The sequence below is a fragment of the Papaver somniferum genome, unplaced genomic scaffold (genome assembly GCF_003573695.1).
Source record: "Papaver somniferum cultivar HN1 unplaced genomic scaffold, ASM357369v1 unplaced-scaffold_10, whole genome shotgun sequence".
NCBI classification, from domain to species: Eukaryota; Viridiplantae; Streptophyta; class Magnoliopsida; order Ranunculales; family Papaveraceae; genus Papaver; species Papaver somniferum.
In genome coordinates this window covers 19,450,533-19,469,206 of record NW_020618825.1, presented here as the reverse complement: position 1 = coordinate 19,469,206, position 18,674 = coordinate 19,450,533, and the positions used below count along the sequence as shown (strand labels likewise).

Genomic DNA, 18,674 nt, shown 5'->3' with positions numbered 1-18,674 from the left:
GGGTCTCCCCCTAATTTCCCCTTGCAATATATCAGCGGGTCATTAGCATAGTACATATGTGGATGGGCTTTTTGTGCAAACATAACAAAAGGTCGATGCCGCTTAGTCCATTGCTGAAATGATGCGTAACATAGTACATATGTGGATGGCCTTTGGTATCAATTCATTCACATAGTACATATGTGGATGGCCTTTTGAGTGGCACTAGCTGTTTGTGCATCTACCATTTAATACCTGTCTTTGAGAACCTTAAGCATTGACCTTGCAGAAACAAGATTCTGTATGATTCTGTTAGGGGTCATGTGAAAATGGCGAAGCATTTTCAAGGGCTCATTGGCATGGATAACAGGTTCGAGTTTGTGGTTCTTAGAACATTTGCCATGGTATGATGCAACTGCAATATTCAAGCAAAAAATTGAAGCCCAAAATTCAATATTGCTTGAACTATGGTAGCACCGTAGCACATGATTCGATGCTCAAATAAATGCGATCAATGCCAAACTGCTTGAACTAGTCAATACGTCTGGCCAGATATAATGACTCATGTTGTCGTTGGAGGAGTGTACATCATTCGGTTTTATGTATAGCTCGGTTCTTTTGGTATACTTAGCAAATGCAGCAATAAAGACACCATACACCACCCGTACCTGCCAGTACACCATCATAAGCATCATAACCATCAGTGTTTGAGTTTAACTTAAACTACTTCCCCTAGGTTTCTCCACAAGGTAAAAATTTAAAAACCCTGGTAAAATAAAAGCCGACCTTAGTATATGCACGGTAAAAAAATATATAACCCAGAAAAAAAATCGTAAAGATTAAATTAAGATAATTAAATATATCAGCTAAAATTTCATCTGCACCGTAAGATTTTGCAATGGTGAGTGAAAACAAGATTTCATCTGATCCAGCTACTACTAATATTCAGAATCACCACACAAAACACTCGATCCTAGGTTTTCTTTTGGATAAAGGGGATAAATCATTTTTCAAGTTATCCAAACATAAAACTGGATAATTCTAATCTCTTTAATATCTATCTTAATAATCCCTAATTCGATCTCTATCATCTAGATAATACTAGTATAAATAGTTCATCGTTTTTTCAAGTTCTTCACACAATTTTTTTTCGAAGTACAGAAAAGAAAAAGAAAGAATGGGTTTTCTCAAAAATATTTGCTTAGTTTTTATTTTACTCAGTTTATGTTCAGGTTTTGGTTTCGGTACTGATGTTAGTTATGATGGGCGAGCTATGATAATCAATGGTGATCGTCAAATTATCTTGTCTGGTTCCATCCACTATCCTCGTGCACACCCGAGGTAAATTTATTGTTATTTAGTCATGCTTTTTTAAACTATACAATTTGTTTTGTTTAAGTTTATATTGGTTTTTTTTTTGTTGTGTTTTTTTTTCTTCAGATGTGGCCCGATTTGATCAAGAAATCAAAAGAAGGTGGACTTGATGCTATTGAGACATATGTGTTTTGGAATGCACATGAACCTCTTCGTCGTCAGGTTATTGTCGATATCATATCACGTTTATTGTATTCCGTTACATACATTCTTGGTCTAATGAGTGCTTTTATTGTTGTTGGCAGTATGATTTTTCTGGTAACTTGGACCTCATAAGGTTTCTCAAGGAAGTTCAAGCGGCGGGTCTTTATGCCATTTTGCGTATCGGACCATATGTTTGTGCTGAATGGAACTATGGGTATGATTTTTAACCGAATTTTTGGTATTGAATATGTTTTTCGTGTTTTTTTTTTTTTTTTGCTTGCGAAACTAATACGTTTGGATTGGTTTCAACAGTGGTCTTTCAGTTTGGTTGCACAACATGCCGGAGTTTCTGACCTTAGAACCAACAATGAAGTTTTTAAGGTAACTATTTTTACTTTTTATCCTTGCATAATTCAAATTTTAATATTGATTTAATACAACTAAATTTTTTATCCTTGCGTAACTAAATTAATTTTTTGATTGTTCTAGAATGAGATGCAAAACTTTACGACTCTGATTGTTATATGGCAAAAAAAGAAAAGCTTTTTGCTGAGGTCCTATTATCATTGCACAGATCGAGAATGAATATGGAAACGTTATATCAAACTATGGCGATACTGGCAAATCATACATTAATTGGTGTGCTACCATGACCGAGTCTCTTAATATTGGTGTTCCATGGATTATGTGTCAACAATCTGATGCACCTGTACCTATGGTAACATTCCAGAACTTTTTACTTTTTTTTTAATCTTTTCATAATAATCTTGATTACGTACTCAAGACACTTTTTTTTTGTGATGCAACAGATTAACACTTGTAATGGCTGGTATTGCGACTATTTCACTCCGACTCACCCAAACACGCCTAAGATGTGGACTGAGAATTGGACTGGTTGGTTCAGAAATTGGGGTGGAAAGCATCCTCATAGAACTGCTGAAGATGTTGCTTTTTCCGTTGCTCGGTTCTTCCAACGTGGTGGAACTTTCCAGAATTACTACATGGTAAATAAATTTATATATACTTTATATATATGCTGATGCCATATGAATTCTTAGTGTTTGTTGTATTTGTGCAGTACCATGGTGGTACCAACTTTGGCCGAAGTGCTGGTGGTCCTTATATTTCAACTACATATGATTATGATGCTCCCCTAGATGAGTTTGGAAACTTAAACCAACCTAAATGGGGTCACCTGAAAGAGCTTCACCAAGTTCTTAAATCAATGCAAAAAACTCTTACTTATGGAGATATTACCAACACTGATTTCAACAACTCTGTTTCTGTAACCAAATACAGCTTCAACGGACTTCGAGTTGTTTTTTCAGCAATGCCAATGAAACTTCTGATGCAGAAGTAACTTTTGAAGGAACTAAATTAGTTGTTCCTGCATGGTCTGTCAGTGTTCTTTCGGATTGTAGAAACGAGGATCATAATACCGCTAAGATAAATACACAAACATCTGTGATGGTAAAGAAGGCAGATAACGAAGCTGAAGATGCACAATCAGGGTTAAACTGGGTATGGAGACCCGAGAATACAAAAGATACTACTGTTCTTGGCAAAGGAACTTTTTCCGCGAACCACCTTCTTGAACAGAAAACAGCATCTAACGATGTTTCTGATTACCTGTGGTACATGACAAGGTATGTAATTATAATCAGTATTAATCTCAATTCATTAACTTTTATCTCAACACAAAAAATAATTAAATTTCTGAGATTTTTTTTTGTATATATACAGTGTTGATATGAACGAGCAAGATCTTATGTCCGACAAGGATGAAATTCTCTTAAGAGTAAATACCAGTGGTCATGTCCTTCATGCTTTTGTGAACGGTGAGCATGTAGGGTCTCAATGGGCTGCTTATGGAACTTACAAATTCATGTTCGAACAAAAGATTAGGCTTAACCATGGCAAGAATCAAATAAGTTTGCTTAGTGCAACAGTTGGTTTACAGGTTTGTTTTTGGACTTTACACTTTTGCTTATAAGCATATCTAACGATGATGAGATCTCTGATATCAAGTTAAATTTTTTAAACAGAATTATGGACCAAAATTCGATTCAGTAGACACTGGGTTGGCCGGGGTACAATTAATTGCCAAAAACAATGATGAGTTAATCATCAAAGACTTGTCGGCTAAAGAGTGGATTTATAAAGTTGGACTACATGGTGAAGATGCAAACCTTCATAGTGTTGAATCACCTTCCGCTTCTAAGCGGTTGACGGAGGAAATCCCTTCAAACAAGTTGATGACTTGGTACAAGGTATGTAATGTGTTCCAAAGATCGTTGATTTTTGGTGTAGTTTGTTTTCCACAAGTGTAATACTAAAATCGCTGATTTTTGGTGTAGTTTGCTTTCCACAAGTGTAATACTAAATATAATGGTATTTTTTTGGTGTTGCAGACTACATTCAAGGCTCCATCAGGAACGGATGCAGTTGTTGTTGATCTAAAGGGTATGGGTAAGGGTCATGCTTGGGTAAATGGTAAAAATATTGGACGCTTCTGGCCATCTTTCTTAGCGGCTAATGATGGTTGCGAAGAAATATGTGATTATCGTGGTTCATATAGTGACAAGAAGTGTGCTTCTAAGTGTGGTGAACCTTCACAAAGATGGTTAGTCATAGCCTCCTTATTCTTTATCTTGTCTTTCTAACTTTATTAAATATTTCGATCAACACTAATATTTTTGTTCGTATGTAGGTATCATGTGCCAAGATCGTTCCTTCGTGCTGATTCCAACACATTGATATTGTTTGAAGAAGTTGGTGGAAATCCTTCAAAAGTGAACTTCCAAACCATTAAAGTTGGTTCTGTTTGTGCCAATGCTTATGAGGGAAGAAGTCTAGAGCTATCTTGCCATGGAAACACGATTTCTGCTATTTCATTTGCAAGCTTTGGTAATCCTCAAGGAAGTTGTGGATCCTTTAAGAAGGGACCTTGTGATTCCGAAAGTTTGACAAGCACTGTTGAAAAAGCATGTCTTGGTAAAGAAAATTGTTCAATTGATGTGGCTGTGAAGACTTTGGGATCAACCGCTTGTAGCGGTATCAAAAACAAGCTTGCAGTTGAAGCCACTTGCAGCTACAAGTTTTTTCGATTTGTCAAGATTTATGTTTATGTTTTTTAGGTTTGATTATAAGAAATCACCTTGATTTCTTCTAGTTCGTTTTGATTTCTTAGAGATTATTTTATGCAATTTCTTTCGTGAATATTCTGGATGGTATCTTTTTGTTAATACAGATATTTGATTTTAGTATTTATTCAGGTGTCTTAATATTGCTGCTGCCGCTTGCTTGTTATCGGAACTCGATGAATATTGGCAGATCTTACATCCTGTTAAAGGGTTACAATTTTTAATCTGGCACATGTTTGTTTTGCATTCTGTCATATATATTAGTTTGTTGTCTGTCGCATTTGTTGTGATGATCACTAATCTTCACAGCCGTGCACTTCTAATCCTCCATTCTGTATCTTGTGCTCGAATCTTGTGCTCGAGATATGTCGAAGAAGAATTGATGAACTAGTTACTTTTTATATATTTTCTTTGTGCCGATGCTGGACAGAGGCAGATACAGAGTTCGACAACATAATTGTTAGGATATCTTTTATAGATAGATCACTGTCCTCTCCTGTTCGAAATTGTTCGAAATAAAAGTAAGTATTGTATCATATCAGGACGGGAATAATGTTGAGTGTTGGTCCTTTGATTTTAGAAGAAATCTAAAGGAGGCAGAAATGGTGGAGTTTCAAAGCTGATTGCTGTTAGTGGGTGCATGCAGAGCCTCCATTCCTGGATTTAGAAGATGTCGCTTGACTGCCGATGGTTGTTCCCGTATAAAATCATTATTTTCTCATCAAATTATTGGTTCTTCATCTCTTTCTTTCTCTGTTACTTTCAGTTAGAATAACTCGATCCCACCAAAGGTAAAAAATTTTTTTTTATCTAGGCGGGCTTTTAAATACGATACACAGGCTTTTCAGAAAAGGATTGCAGTTGCAGAATAGAATATCAGATTTAATATTATAGATCATTAATTAGGATCGTTGAACACCATGATAATCACACAATAAATATGCAAGAATAATATATGAGAAATACCTTATAGCGCAATCCTTAGTTTGTGATCGATCAATCTGAAAGAGCGGTAATATTTTGTGGATGTCATGGTTTCTCTCTCTTGACCTTAAGCATAATGAGTAATTCCTTAAATACAATAGTAATGATTATTGTTTCCCTTTCATAGGTAGAGAGAGGACCAAGTTCCTAGAGTTTTAGTATTAGACATTAGATCTCGACCGTCCATCAAGAAAGAGATATAAACCATGGATTAGATATTTAGCAATATCCTAAATATAACCAGATTCTCATATGGGCCCAATAAAGATAATTATCCTATAAAAAATTATCTTACATTCTCCCACTGGTCCATGTGATAATCTATTAATGGTTAATTTCAGGAAACATAAGGCGCGCGTAATTGCTAAACATAATACATTAGTGGTTAAACGTAATACCTTGATCAAGCAAGCTACTCATGTGAGTCATAGCGGTGGTACATTGTCTTGTTATCAACATGTTCCCTTCCATGTACCACAACATGAGTACCTCACTCAAGTAGTCTTTAAATATGAGTATCATAATGGTCTAGTGATGTCTTTAAGAAAGACGATTTCCGTAAACATCCATCCATTCACATAAAAATATACTAAACATGGATACAGATATATATTCAGAATACATTAATAAGATCTCAATAAGTGTTCAAAAATAAGCACATAAATTAGCTGAATTCAGTAATCAATTACTCCCACAGATCTAAGATTTTAATCTTTTCTTAAGAGGTCTTAAAAGGTAATTGTTCATTAAGTGCATCTCCGAAATCAATTATGCTTAAGTGATACATGAACAAATACTGCTTCTGAATTTCTTAATTCACGCATATATACTCAAGGTTCCTGTGTTTTGTTCCTTTTGTATCGTATCGTGCTTTGATGTTGCGAAGCTAAGACGATAAATTTCAGCAATGTAGAGACAAACCTTAAGTCTCTAAGTCTCGCATTCATAAATATTCAAACTCAATTGTGGGACTAGCATTAGTGGATTCTCCATTTATCGAATCCATACGTCCACAAAACTGAAGTCTGAAAACCGAATCAACTCTAGTTGGGTTTGCTAACTAATTATAAGACATAAAAGTTAAGATAGTATCTCAAAATTCTTGATAGCTTTCCCGTAATTTGTTCTTCGATTCTTAAGGTATTTAGTTAACATATCAACAACTTTTTATAAGTTTCATATCAGAATTAAGACGTTATGAAGATTAAATTAATATCCTCTATCCAATATAAAATAAAATCTATTAAATATGTTATTATCTCAAAATTCTTCGAATATTCGATATATGCCTTATATGAGAGTTTTAGTAATCCATATGATATGTATTATCACATGGTAAGCTTCATTAATATCCTTTATTTCAAAAATTATAGAGATATGCAGAAAGTCAAGATCAGTTTTTATAGGTAGTATGTCTTAACATACATGACCAAGAGTATGTATTTCTCCCACTGATCTTGAGGTATATGCATAAAACTGTAATAATTTCATCCAAAACTTGAAACATTTATAGTTTTGTTGAATTTCATATACCATTATGGGAGGCTGCTTAAATTTCATACTTTTACTTCTAAAAATTGTAGACTAAAATTTATCATTAATAAAGGATATTTTCACATTTTAGTAATGCAACTTTTAAATCATACTGAGCTACAAATAATACTATGATAATTCTGAATAAGTCGTTCTTTGACACGAGAGAAAAACTTATTTATAATCAATGCATCATTTCAATTAAATCTTTGGCTGCACTTCGGGCTTTATATCATTTAGTTATGCTATTACAGTCATGCTAGGGCTGAAAGATCCACTTGCACACAACCGTTTTGTGTCGTTCGTGCAACTAAATAATATCCCGGACTTGACGTTCAACCATTGATTTTATCTCACATAGCATCAATCCATTAACCAAAATTATTATTATATACATAATAGTTTGTGATACAGAAACCGAGTCTTTGCCATTCCATATCAAAATGAAATAAATTCTTGTAAGAAATTCACTGAAACAACATGAACAACTTTCTTTCAATCTATTTTGATACCTTCTTAATGCTAGTAAATGTTGTTATCAGGAAATTTCTTTATTGACGGTAGTTTTATTATGGAATATAGGATCAACAATTTGTGGTCTTTCATTATCTAACATTCCAAAAGTGAGTAGATTCACAATGTCTGTAGAAATCTTAAATAAAGGATCATTATCATGACTTCTTGAACAAATATATCCACGAACTCCTACTGATTATGCCATCACTAATGAATTTATATTTTCGGTTTTAATAAGTCTCTAACTACGGTTAGAACGTTAAAGAATACCTTCAACTGAACAACCATAATTTAAAGGTGATTTAAACTAGATTTCAATCCATTCTATTCCAAAGTGTGTCTTTGAAACTTCTTTACTCGGAAATCTATTTAAATTACACAGTTGTTGAAAGAACATACATTCATTGATATGTGGTCATCATGCATGCTTCTAACCATTTTCATAAAAGTATGATTTTTCCTTTTGTTATACACCATTATGCCAAGGATAAGTTGGCCTTGTTTATTGAGCAACAAATCCAAACTTTTGGAGATACTACGTAAAAGATTAAGGATATTATCTTGTTTTGTCATACCTTTCACAATATTCACCACCTTTATCATACTTTATGATTTTCACTTTCTCTATAATTGCCTCTCAATTTCAATAATGAATGTTCGAGAAAACATCCACGGATTGAGATTCATAATGCAATTGATAGATGTACACAGTAACGTGAAAAATCATCAGGTGATCATAAACAATTTTATCTTCCAAAAAATGGACCATTAAAAGTCTACAACATAATCATAATCAACAATTAGTAAGAACAAAAGTTAAAATCTATAATAGAGATAAATGACAATTAAGCTTACAATAGTTTCATACCTTCAATAAGATTCTCCTGTGGGTAAAACCTTATCAAGGAACAATGTGATACATGAAAAACATTAGTACATATTTTACCTTCTCATACACACAACATTATGTGCAACCTAATACATCGGAGTAATGGTCACATGTGGGTAGCTATTATTTTACATGCATATGAAACATTTAGATAAACTTAATGCTTGGTTAAACGTGTGAACCAAAACTACTTGTGAGCAGCATTGTTCTAATCGTTAAATCAAACTAAGAGGACTCAATACATACAACACTTACAAGATAAGAGTTTAGCATCACTGTGGTGATGACTAAAGTACCCAACAAACATGTACAATTGTAAATATCACACAACTTTTCCTGTGATATTGCACAGTCCCACTCAATGATATGTACATACTTGATCTGATCATAAATTTAGTCGATTATAAAACATTTATGAGTAACCCCAAAACACTAATCACAAATATTTATTCAAAATCATGGCATGCATATAAATTATGAATACATCAACGCCCTTTAATTGAAAAATATCCAAACATGGCGAACCTTTATTAACCAACATTGAGCAAATATATAAGTATGTTTCAATAATAAAATTTCATTGAAGAAATATTCTTTGATGCATCACTAGTTTAATTTGATGCAAGCTTAAAAAGTCGTGATGAATAAGGAATAGTGGATCAAATGAAGGGTGTTAGAATATGCAATTAAGATAATAAATTTTCACAAATATGGAATAATTTATCCAAAAATAAAACCTCAATTCTGTATAGAGGATGCAATAAGTTTTGGATAAAGCAACATAATAATATATTCATGAAAATCTGAAAAACAAAATCCATAATGGGTTACTCAACTCGATAATGAGTTAATTTATGTAAATTTTTTATGCACTTTTAAGAAATAACGTAAAATCATGTGCCAATTATTTAATTACTGTAATATATGATCACATATTGTACACTTCAATGTTATCTTAAACATGTGAACTCAAATTACCTGTGGGTAATTGTTGTTCTAATATATTTAAGCAAAACAATATTATAAGCACTTGACATAATAACGATTATGACTGGAAAAATTATTTGACATCACTGTGATGATTGCCAAACAACTCAGAAATAATGCCATAATAACTGCTAAACTTTGCCTTTACGGCTTAGTGTATTCGTGCCTACGATAAAATTATTTTTGTTGCTAAGATAAAACACTCTAGTATCACTGTGGCGATAACTAAAGAATTATGACCTAAGAATCTTAAGCACAATAATTTTATACGTACAATTGAAATTATCATCAACATTGGGAGAAAAGTGAAACATATTGACACTAGACACCCTCAAGATTCAAATCAGTTCATATCCATAATGTATGATCAACAATCATATCAATCAATGTTTTCTTAAATACACGAACTCCAATTTCCTATGGGTAAGTTCTAATATATTTAAGAAAAAAAATATTACAAGCATTAGAAAAACTGTGATCATGGCCAAAAGTGATTTGACAACACTGTGGTGATAGCCAATCAACTAAAATAATGTAATTATCACATGATATCAATAACTGCAAAACCTATACTTTACGGGCTGCAAATTCATGCTTATAATAACATTATGATTATACTAAGATATAACACTCTAGTATCACTGTGGTGATAACTAAAGAGTCCCATAATAATTTTAAGTATAATCTCATAAAATTCAAAGAAAAACAATAATGTGAGAGAAACTATACCATAACACACAAGCACACAAACTATACCATGCAACTTTAATGGTGTCAAAAAATTGTTTTGATCACAAAATTAATTCAATAAGAAATCATCTTAAAGTGTACATTAATTTTTCGATAAAGCGGAAACATATCATTTTTCTTTTAATAAAACGGACTTCATAATTTCTTAGTACTATTACAGAAATTGATTTTAGTTATAAGCTATTCTATTTGTAATTTTGGTTTTATAATGAACAAGTTAAATCCGAAACAAGTTCAAATTGGATCAGTTTGGGACTTGTCCGGTCAAAGTTAGAGACCAAACATAATAGTCAAAGTTAAAACTCGGGTCAACAGTTGTCTTGTTCGATTCTAGTTTATGGATGCAACCATTAAGCTGTTGAATCCCACCTTTATTTTATCTTGAAACTTTGTAAATAGTTTGACCCACTAAAATTCCAAATCTTTTATACATTAACTTCAAATCTGTTCATGCAGTTAGCTTATTATTTTGAAAGTTTTGCGTTCAGAAAACAAAGGATGCAAGCGTGACTTATCCTTATTATGGCCAATTAATAATTTAACAAAGCCCATCAAAGTTATAAATTGATAATTAATAATTTTATAAAGCCCATCAGAGTTATAAATCCCAGGCCCAATCATAAAGATCACTGTAAAGCCCACTTTCAAAATAATTTACAAGCCCTAAAAGTTTACGAGCGGAAACCTAACCGTATACTCAAAGGACTTTGCGCCGATTGAATTTTTGATGAGAATTTAACTTTCACATTCTATCATGTTACGTTGCCAAAAGTGAGGTGTATCCAGTCCCAAATAAAAAACACAAAACAATTGTTGCATACCATCAATGGATAATCATGAGTTCTAAACACAGGCTATTGATGCCAACTATAAAATTTAATATTATAGATCGTTAATTCGGATTGTTCAACTTCATGATAATCACACAATAAATATGCAGGAATAGTATACGAGAAATACCTTGTAGCGCAATCCTTAGTCTTTGATCGATAAATCTTTAACAACGGTAATATCTTGTGGATGTCATGGTTTCTCTCTCTTGACCTTAAGCATAATGAGTAAATCTGATACAATAGTAATGGTTATTGTTTCCCTTTCATAGGTAGAGAGAGGACCAAGTTCCTACGGTTTTAATATTAGACACTAGATCTCGACCCTCCATCAAGGAAGAACAAAAATAGGATACTAACTCCTTATATAAACCATGAATTAGATATTTAGCAATATCCTAAATATAATCAAATTCTGACATGGGCCCAATAAAGATAATTATCCTATAAAAAGGGGGAAATTAGGGGGAGACCCAAAAAAAAATAATATTCTCATTGTCAAGCCCATAATTAATTTTGGGTACTGTGACACCCATAATTATTTCCGTGACACCCATAATTATATGAAATTATTAAAAACTTCTGCATGACGGATTATGCATCTGCATGACTGAGTTATGCATCAGGGGTACAATTGGCAACTCAACTTGGACATAATATATCTAAAAATCCGCACCTTAGAAATTTGCAAATTTTATATGGTTGGAAATCTTTTAAAGAGAGTTACGCAACGAGTACAAACAACAATATCAAAAAAAAATTTCATGAAAAAATCGGAGGTGATCATCGTTTTAGGCAAAATTTTCGAAAACTTGATACATAATCATTATGCAGCCACCAAAAAGGACGCATAACGCATTATGCAGACGCATAACGAATTATGCAATCATTTTCTCGACTGCATAACAAATTATGCATCTGCATAACAAAGTTATGCATCTATAACAAGTTATGTAGCCATTGTTTTGGTTGATTTTCGTGCGTACATAAAAAATTGATGCATAATGCATTATGCAAACATATTTTCGGATGCATAACAGGTTATGCATCTTTTTTCTCGATGCATAAAAGATCGTGCAACAAATTTCTCGATGCATAATGCATTATGCAGCCATATTTTCGGATGCATAACAGGTTATGCATCAATTTTCACGACTGCATAACATGTTATGCATATATTATTGTAGGTGCATGACAAGTTGTGCAGTCTTTGTTTTTGTTGGTTTCAATAGTGACGAAAAGTTGATGCATAACGTGCTATGCAACCGTTTTCTGGACTGCATAACAAGTTATGCAACAAATTTTGTAGATGCATAACAGGTTATGCATCCATTTTCATAGCTGCATAACAAATTATTCAACCATTATGACCAATACATATCTTAAGACTGAACTTCAGCTCAACATACAACCAAAATAAGTCCCAGACTTGGTCATTCCAGCCTCATTCCTTGCTTGCCTGAACTGCCCTTTATTCAACAGCTCTACTTCCGACGTAGCAGCAACACCAGCTCCTTCGCCTGAGAAAAACTTGACCAAACCCTTACAAACTTGAGCCACACCGCTGTCAACACTAATCCAATTTGAATCCCTGTAAACAGTTCGTCATTCAGTTGTATAGAAGCAACATTTTACTACTGAAATATCATCTCAAACCGAACCCAGTTCAGCTCCAAACTCGGCTGCAAAACCACCAAAGAACAGGCACATCTCCTTTTTCTTGTTGCAATCGAAGTGCTCTCAAAAACTCATTGCTTCTTCTCATGAACAAATCTCAATTCCACTGACATCTTCACCAAACAACAACCACCATTTCGATACCCAAATTGACCTGCAAATTGAACTACAACCACCAGAACACAGCTTCTACTCAGGTCCAACTATTGGAGATATTGAGACAGCACTATCGGTTACAAGTCATCACCAGCAGCAACACAATGATGAATTCAGTGACATGAGCATCTCAGTTTATTCTCTTCCTCAACTGCTCAAACACTAAACCCAGTTTCATATTTCTTCACTTAAAACCCCCAATTCACAACAGCAGCAGATTATCTTCTAACCCTTGAAATTCATCTCAACCACCATTTTTCTATTAATCATCTGTTTCTCAAATCGCAGCTTTGAACTAAAATTCACCACCATTTCCATCTGAATCTCAGAAGCAGATTCAGAATCCGATCTTCAATTTCTGAGCAACTCTTCTCTTTTTCTCGATCTGTAGCAGCATCAATTTCAAACCCTAGATGCAGCAACAGAGAAGAGATTAATCACAAACATTAACAACATCACCATCTTCCAGTTCTAACTTGATTTCTTCATAGAAGGCACCGACAACCCCGGCTGTATAATCTGCTGATAATTTGATCGAAACACTAAAAAACCCATGAAGATAAAGGTCCTGTGAGACAAATCCTGAGCCTGCACCAGAGATTTTAACGATTACTTCACAGTTGGAGGAAGAGGAAAAAGAACTGAAGAAGAAGTTTAATTCGACCATTAAAACAGACGAAAACATAATTTTTGAAATTGTGGGTTTGAGAATAATTTTTTCCAGAAAATGGGTGCGCGCCTGTAGTTTTCTGAGCGTGGGTTTCTCAGTGGAAAAATCTGGGAGAATGGGTCTCCCTGTAGTTTTCACTATAAAAAATTATCTTACGCAGAATTCATGCATATTGTGTTGGAGACAACGAAGAGCCGTCTACAGAACATGTTTTGTTGTACTGCTAAGTGAACAAAAGGGTGTGGTTGAGTCTAACCCGCAAGTGGTTTGGACTTGAGTGTTTCCTGGAACCTTGTTCGATCTTGCACATTGTTAGCATACCAAGCTTGTGCCAATCCGGTCGTTCGAGTTTCGAGGCAAGGTCCACGCTGCTGGTAACACTATATACTCAAACTTCTCGCCCACTGTTTTGGAATGGGAAACTATCTTTTTGTGTAATCTCTTCTGTGTTATCGTTTCTCTTGTAATTTTTGTATATTTCATGTATTCTCCTGATCCTACATTAAATGGATACAATGCATTGGTTGTGGATTTACCAAGGTTACACTTCCTGGTGATGATAATTAAAGAATACAGAGCAGCAGACTCTGAGACAAACACGACTTTGGAGTCCAAGTTTTGTCATTAAAACATTTCATTCATAACCTAATCCATCAAGGAATAGGATTAAACGTTTATAATGATACTTAACATGTAATTTATTGTTAACATTTGCTGCGTGCTTGTCTGTTACGGAAAAATATTTGATGGGGGCATATTTTGATGAGAGTGTGAGGGACAAATAGAAAGACGCCATCTGTCTAAATCTGTTTAACTGCTGAGTAAATAAAGGAAGGGCACTTTTGGTGTTTATCAAATTCTGCATCTATTGATCTTCCTCGTTTTCATCTGGCGGTTATCGATTTAATCTTTAATTTGATTAAATCTTCAAATTCTAACATTACCGTGTTAATAACCATGGCGATTTCCCCTCCATATCTCTCAAGCTTTATTTTTCTCCTTACTCCACATTCTCTTTTGAGTACTAACCATTGAAGTTGATTAATTGATGTTGATTCATCACTTAACTCTCTGCAATATTATTACCACGTCCAAATTCCTAGTTCCTACCATTCAAGTCTTGTTCATTGGAGTTACTTTAAACAGTTAGAATTATAAAATGGCGTGCAATCTCAACCGATAGAAATTCAGCAGCGCATTTAAATTGAAATTTATTATGATCATTACTTTTTGTGGTTTTGATTTGTGAAGAAAGTTGGTTGTTTATGTGATCGATCGATCGGAAACTAATTTTTCAAAAAAGAAAATTTATGGGTTTTGGATTTCAGGTGAAGACTTGATTGATGTAGGTTAGTTAATTTTGTTGTTCCAATTCTTTTAGGTTTGAATCTGTAAACCCTTAATGGGGTTGAGTTTAAATGAGATTTTGATCCCTGATTTGATGTAAGAATCTGTGTTGAGTTTTTGCATTAAAAACCTATCAAGTAATCTTTAGTTTTGAGGAAGATCTGTAAAACCGGTGGCAAAAACATGGATTTTGGGTGAAATATGGTGTTTTTGAATTACTGATCAAAGATCTCAACTTGTTTGGTTGGTATTGATAATATCTCTAAAAACCCTAGTATTTGAATACCGGAAGTACCCTTTTCCTTTGATTACAGGAAGTTGATTCACTTGAAAACTGCTAACTGTTTAAGACAAATGGCGCCTTCCTACTTGTCCCTCACGCCCATCGAAAAGTGCCCCATCAAAAAATTTCTGGTCTGTTACAGTTTTTTGTCCCTAACATGTTTATTTTGCATTCATGCATATATTTTTATTTTTATTTTTGAAGCCTGTATTTCATGCATACTGTTTAGTTCGTTTGTCACATTTATTTAATTTATGCTAATAAATAAATCTATCGTAATGGTGAGACTAACACTATTATACATGAGCCTCCCAATACTATAAATTGATCTGACGAAGAGGGTTCTTTAACTTGGTCTATGATAAATCTATTATCTATGCTTCAGGACCTTTAGCTATTATCTATGCTTCGGGACCTTTAACTTAGTCTATGATATAAAGGCTTTTTTTACTTACAATTGTAATGTAGTACATCCAGTGCTTCAAGACGGTATCAGCTTTACCAAGTTGTTTCTATAACAACTGCATCAACTTTGCCAAGTTGCTTCCATAACAAAAGGAGAAAAGAAAACAAAAGGAGAAAAGAAAACAGAAGAAACAAATAGAGTTAAACAAACTTATTTTGTTCAGAATACTTCTATTCCTGAAGAAGTTTCACAACTTCTTACGTTCAAAAAGCAATTTGAGAATTTTCTTAACCATCCTTATAAGAAGCCTGTAACTGTAAATATTTACAGTGATGAAGATGAGTACTAGATTGAATTGCAGAACAAGAAAAAAGGTGGGAAGATGAAAGAAGATTAAAATCTAGTATGAATACCTATGGAACTTTACCAGAATATAAGTTGAAAGCTGATATACCCAACTTTCATGGTGCTTTACAAATAGAAGATTTGTTGGATTAGTTTTATGAAGTAGAGTCATTCTTCAACTTCATGGAAGTGCATGATTCTACTAAAGTGAAACTGGTGGCATATAAACTAAAAGGTGGAGTTGCAGCTTGGTGGGACAAACTCTGTGAAGATCGAAGTAAGCATCATAAGCCTCTTATACGTACTTGGAAAAGAATGAAAGACTTATTAAGAGATAAGTTTTTACCTAGAGATTATATGCAACAATTGTTTATCAAACTTCAAAACTGCAGACAAGGTGCTAAACTTGTTGAAGAGTATGTATCTGAATTTTATAGTTTAGTAGCACGTAATCAGTTGAATGAGTCTGAAGAACAGTTGGTAGCATACTTTATAGAGGGTTTAAATAGGCTTATACAACAAGGAATGACTCAATCTGTATTTACTATGGTTGAAGCCATTCAACAAGCTATTAAGATTGATAGGCGTGTACTCAGTACTTCTAGCCAATCACACCGCGACAAAACCGTGTTCAAAGCTATAACAGAGTCTCTATACAATATAATTCTTATCTTGGTAACCAAGATGTTTATGTGCATGCTCTTGAAAGAAGTTTTATTCGACATATTCAACAAGCACCAGCACCAAACTTTTCATACAACCAAACACCTCTCCATACTGAAAATTCACCTTTGCTTGATATTCCACCTGTTAAGTCACCTCAGACTTCAAACCAAAGAGATAATATTCCAAAAAATAGAAGCAATACATACCAGCAATAATTTCCTTCATTGACAAAGCCTACTAATCCTTTTCCAAGTTTAGAGGAGATAAATGTAATAAATGTAATCAAACTTGTCATACTTCTAGTGACTATCGTAAATTTCATGCTTACATTATTGAAACTCAAGAAGAAATACAAGAAGAAGACATCCTAGAAGATGAAGACCAGAATTATTTGCATGCACATGAGTCTTATGATGCAGATTTTATAGGAGCTCTACGTCCAATATTTATTACAGAACCATGTTTTTCACAAAGGCGTAGTATTTTCAAATCTCAGTGTATTATTGAAGATCAACTTTCTAGTATGATCATTGACAGTGGGAGTACTGAGAATTAAGTAGCTTCAAGCTTGGTTGAAAAGTTAGGATTGCCAGTAACTCTTCATCCAAATTCATACTCGCACAGTTCTTCTACTCAAAAGATAACTCGTCACTGATTGGTAAAGTTTTCATTCCCAGGATATGAGGATTATGCTCTTTGTGACGTGATTAATATGAGCAAGTGATCTACTTTTACGTTGTTCATAATTGCTATGAGAATACATACACTTTCATTCAAGATGGTTTTACTAAAGTATTATGGCCTTTACAGTCTTCTTTTTCAACAAAAGAGCATTCTGAACCGGAGACAACTGCTCTAGTTGCTTCCATTACTCGTTTTTTACAATAAACTCATACCCTGAGTTCTCATAAGTCTACTAAGCCTGTGGTGGAGATTCCTTCAAGGTACAAGCTTTGTTATCTAATTTTGGTGAATTATTTCCTGATGAATTACCTAATACCTTACCTCCATTAAGGAATTTTCAACATTAAATAGATTATATACCAGGAACTTCTCTTTCTAATAAAGCTCACTATAGGTTGAGTCCTAAAGAGCATGAGATTTTACAAGGACAAGTTGATGATCTGTTACAAAAAGGATTGATTAGGTTAAGAAAAAGTCCTTGTGCTAGCCCAGCATTTTTAGACTACAAGAAAGATGGTGGTTATCGTATGTGTATAGATTGCAGGGCATTGAACAAAATAACTATACCATATAGATTTCCAATACCTAGACTAGATGATATGATTGATATGCTTTCTGGTGCTAAAGTATTTATGAAACTTGATCTTCGTAGTGGTTATCATCAAATATGCATTCATATAGGTGATGAATGGAAGACTGTATTTAAAACTCGTGAAGGATTATATGAACGTCTTGTGATGCCGTTTGGTTTTTCCAATGCTCCTAGAACGTTTATGTGTCTTATGAACCAAGTGTTATAACCTTTTCTTGGAAAATTTGTCATCGTATACTTTGATGATATTTTGATCTACAGTCGCAATGAAGAAGAACATCCTGAACATTTATCTCAAGTATTTTCAGCATTACAAGAGAATGAGTTATACGTGAACTTAAAGAAATGTACTTTCCTTACAAATAAAGTGACATTATTAGGTTATGTAGTTTCAAGTAATGGTATTTCTGTAGATGATTCAAAGGTTAAGGCAATTGTTGATTGGCTTATTCCTACTTCTGTTCGTAAGGTACGATGTTTTCATGGGTTGGCTTCTTTTTATAGAAGGTTTGTGAAGAATTTCAGCACTATTGCAGCTGGTCTTACGGATTGTTTGAAGCGTGACACCTTTCTATGGACAGAAGAAGTACATAAGAGCTTCAATTTGCTCAAGGAAAAATTGTGTAGTGCTCCTGTATTTTCTATGCAAATTTTGACAAGCCATTTGAAATACATTGTGATGCTTCCATTGTTGGTATAGGAGTTGTACTGTCTCAAGA

At 33.8% G+C, this 18,674-nt stretch overlaps 1 pseudogene; it reads left to right on the top strand.

Moving 5' to 3' along the window:
• The first annotated feature begins 308 nt into the window (after positions 1–308).
• LOC113326508 lies at positions 309–4,634 on the top strand (annotated as a pseudogene).
• The last annotated feature ends 14,040 nt before the right edge of the window (positions 4,635–18,674 follow it).